Source organism: Galeopterus variegatus, unplaced genomic scaffold, assembly GCF_000696425.1.
Source record: "Galeopterus variegatus unplaced genomic scaffold, G_variegatus-3.0.2 Scaffold6034, whole genome shotgun sequence".
NCBI classification, from domain to species: Eukaryota; Metazoa; Chordata; class Mammalia; order Dermoptera; family Cynocephalidae; genus Galeopterus; species Galeopterus variegatus.
The window spans coordinates 116,588-122,567 of record NW_007732145.1 but is presented as its reverse complement, the minus strand read 5'-3'; positions in this window follow the sequence as shown (position 1 = coordinate 122,567).

Sequence of the window (5,980 nt, the reverse complement as noted above, 5' to 3'; positions counted from 1 at the left end):
CTTTCAGAGTCTTCTGGTAGTTGACTTATGCATTTTCCCAGAGGTTTTTTGTGTGTGTGTGTGACTAGCAGAAAGTACAAAATGAAATGTGTTTGCTCCATTTTATCTATAACTACAAGCGTGAATCCATTTTAGAAGCAGCCTAGCACATCAAGTTATGTGTTTTTATAAATCCTTTAAAATAAATTACTAGCAGAAAGTACAAAATGAAATGTGTTTGCTCCATTTTATCTATAACTACAAGCGTGAACCCATTTTAGAAGCAGCCTAGCACATCAAGTTATGTGTTTTTATAAATCCTTTAAAATAAATTAAATTTTACATTTATAAACAATACATTTTATTGGTACCAAATAATCTAAAATTATATCTTAAATGTTTTTTTAAATGAGTTAGGTCTTCAGTTTTGGACCTAGATTGAATAGATATATTTCACGCTATTTTTACCACTAAGTACAGTTAAAAACTCTTAACATTATATATAAAACGAACATAAGAAAGTTTTGAAAGATGGAAAGAAAAGGCAGACTGACTGGGTATCTGTGGACTGAAGGAACAGCATAGCAGTGAGTTCTTAGTCTGTTTTCTGTTGCTGTAACTGAATACCTGAAACTGGGTAACTTATTTTTTAAGAATTATTTCTTACAGTTCTGGAGGCAGGGAAGACCAAGGCTGAGAGGTCATATCTAGTGGGGGCCTGCTTACTGCTGCGGACTCTCTGCAGAGTCTGGAAGCAGTGTAAGACTTCATGTAAAAGGGGGCTCATGAGTGACTGCCAAACTGGCTTTTATAAGAGACCCACTGTTACGATAATTAACTCACTCCTTTGGTAACATTACTAGGGACTCTCTGCAGAGTCTTGAGGTGATGCAGGGCATCATATGGAAAGGGGCTCATGAGAGTCTGCTAAACTAAACTGGCTCTTAAACCCACTTTCATGATAACTAACCCACTCCCTTGATAACACATGAATCCATTCATGAGGGCTCTGCCAATCATCTCCAAAGGACCCAAACACCTCCCCAAGGTCCCACATCTCAAAATTGCTGCACTTGTGACAAAATTTCCAACACATGAATTTCAAGGGGACACATTCAAACTATAGCAAGTATATTAGTCCATTTTCTGTTGCTTCTAATGGAATACCTGAAACTGGATAGCATACAGAAACATAATTTTGGAGGCTGGGAAGCCCAAGACCCAAGGGACACATCTGATAAAGAGTCTTGGTGGGAACTCTCTGTAGAGTTTCAAGGTTGTGCAGGGTATCACGTGGTGAGGAAGGGGAGAAGACTGTTTCCCCATGCTTTCTTCCTCTCCTTATAAATCCCTCAGTCTACTCCCTGATAACCTGTTAAACCAATAACCCATTAATTTGTGAATGGATGAATCCTCTCATGAGAGCATAGTCCTTAAAATCTAAACACCTCTTAAAGGCCCAACCTTTCCAATAATATAATAGTGATTAAGTTCCAGCATGAACTTGGAAGGACATTTAAACCATAGCAGCAAGTGATTTCCTAGAGTTTTCTTTTTGACTCATATATCCCTGAAGAAACTGACAACTCAGACTCCAACAGAAGCAATAAAAAACCTCAAAAATCCTTTCTCTAATCAAGGACTAAAAGGGAGCAATCTAGCAAGATATAGATATTTGACAACAACCTCCCTTCTTCAGCCAAAACCCACAAAACCACAACCCCATCTCACCTCCATCAGCAAAGACAGAGTAGGATGTGTACACTTCCACCCGTGTAACAAGGCACCCTTCTGTCCTACTCACTAGGGTTGTATCAGAGAAGACCAAGGGAGGAGTTGGGATTTTCATACCCACCGGAAAAGCCAGTGGAGGCACAGCTGCAAGTTGGAGTATTCACCACGAACAATAATAAGGCCTTACCTCACCATGGTGATTGCACAGGCCACATGGGGAGGAATAATGAGGGGTCCCTCTCTTCCCCTGCCCCCGCCCCACAAGCCAGGGTGGTATCAGCTGAGACCTAGTGGGAAATCTGAAATTTTATCTCTACATAGCAATAACCAGGCACTCTCACCCCTCCCCACAAGATGCCAAGGCAAATTTATAGGGAACTTGGACTTTCACTCTCAACTGAAACTAATAAGGTGACACTCCTTTTCCTCCACCAGTTCAGAGCTTAGAAAGGCCCACTAAAACAGAAAACCCAAGGTCTCGTAATATAATAACCAAAGCGTTAAACCAAGGACAGGAAAAGATCTCACCTTGAATGAGAAATGACAACAGACATCAACACTGAGATGATGCAGATGTTGGAATTATCTGACAGATTTTAAAGAAGCTATCATAAAAATGCTTCAGTGGGAAATTATGAACTCACTCAAAACCAATGTAGGAATAGAAAGTCTCAGCAAAGAATTAGAAGAACCCAATGAAAATTTTAGAACTGTTTCTCAAAAATAAAAAACTGAATGTGAGTCCCACAGCAGAATGGAGAGAACAGAGAAAAGAATCAGTGAACTCAAGATAGAAGTGTAGAAGTTACCCACTTCGAACAACACAGATTAAAGCACACTGAAAGAAATAAAAATAAACAGAGCCCCAGGGACTTGTGGGACTATAACAAAAGTTCTAACATTTGTGCTATTGGAGTCAAAGAAGAAGATGAGAAAGAAGGTGGGACTGAAAAAATATTTGAATAAATAATGGCTGGAAACTTCTAAAATTTGGTAAAAAGACAAATCTTCAGATTCAAGAAGCTGTATGATTGAAGGGCTGAGAAAGGTGACTATTTACATTTTATGAATATCACTGTAGGTCCACAGTCTTTTATCTATAACCCTTGGTACCAGATATGAATCAGAATATAGAATTTTAGAAAGGTAAAACAATTCATATGCACTCATTTAAAGCCCCAAGTAGGGGTTTGGGAAAGCTCCTCATGATTAACCACATTAATATTTTTGCAGGTAAATATGATATTCAAAATAGGATAAATAAATATATAAATCGCCTCATGTTGGTTCTTATCTAATTTTTGGGAAAGCTCCTCATGATTAACCACATTAATATTTTTGCAGGTAAAAATGATATTCAAAATAGGATAAATAAATATATAAATCGCCTCATGTTGGTTCTTATCTAATTTTACCACAAAATGAATTTGCACCACAGTGGCCATTTCCAAAACTTGGTTTTACTTGGAATTATGGATGGGGGTTGTTACCTATGTTTTAAATGTGGAGGATAAGTGAATGGGTGGAAGGGCTGGGTGACAAGTTAGATACTTGTGCATGCAATATCAGTGAGGGTCTGATCCAGGAGTGTGCTGGAGCTGGTTCACAGGAGCTAAAAGAAGCAATTGGTAAAATTTAAGGAATTTTTTTTGGCAGCTAGCCATTACAGGGATCAAACTCTGGACATTGGCGTTATCAGCAACATATTCTAACCAACTGACCTAAGAGGCCAGCCCAAAATTTCAGGAATTTTGAGAACCAGTTGTTAATTATTAAAAGTAAATTAAGTAAAATTTTGTTCAAATAAATTTAAAGCAAAGGTAATATATATTAAAAACTCAATTTCCTCATGTGGTGAAAGTGGAGTTAGTTTCGTCAGGCCCTCTCTCTTCATATCTGCCTGGGGACGATTCAGCACATCCTTTGTAAGCAAGTCACACAGGATTAGAGTGGGTTCGCGTGTGTGCCCTCGTACCCCTTGGTGCGCTGCTGCTGTCGTGTGTACTCTTCAGTATGGAAGGCAGCGGCTCTGAACCACTGGTCAGCGGAGCTCACATCTGAAGAATAAAGCACGTCCACTTTGCCAATGGCTGCTTGGTTAGTCTTTCACTTACCTGACTCAGGACCTGCACAGGACAGGGTAGAGGGGTCTGTGATCCAGCCTGGCAAATTATTTTACTTCATTTTGCTGTTAGTATGCCATTGGGATTACTTGTGCCTATTATATTTGTGTGGAAATACTATATGATGGTGTGCTCCTGCACATCTTTCCCATTTTTATATTCAGTGATATCATTTTGGTAGCTTAAAATTGACCCTGCTGGCAGCCTTTACATCATGGAACTTGGCAAATACCACACACGACGCTTGATTTATTGTTTTGTTGACTGTCTAGATTGAAGGAAGTGATGGAGGTTATGTTAACAGTAAAGATTAAGCTTAAAAGTGTGTCAGGTCTGTAGCTGTTACATTGTAGTAGCACACACAAAAGATGAAGAAAATATTCTTCCGGCATTTAAAAACTATTATCCAATTCAGCAAAAGTCACCTTTCTTATTAATAAATGGATGAAGTCTGGACAGGCAGCTGAGGAAAGGTTAATGCCAGACCCAGGCTACAAAGTCGCAAAGGATCCGTGTTCTGGGCCCATGTTTGGGGCAGACTCTACTGGCTCTTCTCACACGTACACTGCTGACTCTGAGCCCAAACAGTAAATTATAAAAACCTCTTCTTTCTGCTATATGCCTCCAGCATTGTCTACTGCAAAAGTGTAACATGGTGCTCAGATTAAAGGAGAAATGCTTAAAGGAATGATCTTGTTTATCACTGAGCATACAGTGAAGAGTATATGTGGAGCTGAGAAACAATAAACTAACAACAACAACAAAAAAGGAAGCTGAGCAAAAGCTAAACAGGATAAACCCAAAGAAATCTACCAAGACATAGCGTCACACTTCACAGAAAACTGAGACAAAGAAAATACCTTGAAAGTAGTACAAGAGATGATACATTACCCAGAAGGAAAAAATAATTCAAATTAACACTGGGTTTTTAAAATCAGAAACCAGGGACCCAGAAGGAAGTGGCAAGACATTTTCCAAGTGCCAAAACAAAGGAACTAGCTATCTGAATTCTGTATCCAAAATTATACTTCAGGAGTGAAGGAGAAATAGACACTCTCAGATGAAGGGAAAAAATAGAATGTGTCACGTAGAGTACAGCTAGGCAGAACTAAACAATGCAACAAAGAAAAGCAAAGGAATAATACAAATTCAGAATATTTATTAATTTGAGTGGGGGAGAATAGGATTAAGTTCGTGTCTAAGCAGAAGAGCATGTGATCCCATGAGCCTAATAATGTCCCATTTCTTATTTGATGGGTAGGTACACATTTGTTTGTTTTACTACTATTCCTAAACTGATTAGGTAAATATACATAAATATATATATAAATATACAATTAAATATATTTTTGTATAAATGTGTATATATTTAACAATAAAAAGTAAACAACCAAAAAAATTAGTTGACTCATAATTTAAATCTGAAATGATCTTCTACGTTGCCTATCACATTTAAGCTGCAGTAAGAGTGGAATTATGTCACAGACTTTTCCATTCTCAAAACCTCAGACAAAATACATATTCTAAGATTAAGGAGAGGCAGGAGTATCATTCTTAGATCTGCTTGCTTGAGGTGAATTGGAACCTACATTGACGTATAGTTATTTTATTATGGGTCATACTTAAACAGAAAATTTTATCTAAATATTGTATAGAGAGTTAATATAAGGTGGATAAGTCATAGATTTGGAAATTAAATAAACCCATCAACAAAGAAATATATTATCCAGTAACCAGTTCAAACGTGGCATATGGGAGTCTCTAAGCTGCTGGTGTAACAGTCTCTGAGTCTGTCGGCCTGGTATTATCATCATTATTCTACTTGCCCTGGAATGTCAAGCCAGACAATACCAGCTCACACTTATTTAGGTTTGATTAATGACCAGATTTAACGCTCTTCTCTGCCTAAAAGAGTATAATATACATTTGTTCCTAATAGATAAGGAAGAACTGAGGGGTAGAATATGCTCAGGAAAGCTGTGATACTTCACACTAGCAAGAAAATAATCTAGCGGCAAATTACCATACAATAATGCTTACCTCATTTGGGAAAGGTGTACTTAATATATTGCCCCTAGAAGAGCATCCAAAGTTTGGCCATTTCATTCCTATAAGATATTTTATTCAAAAAACTTAAGGGACAA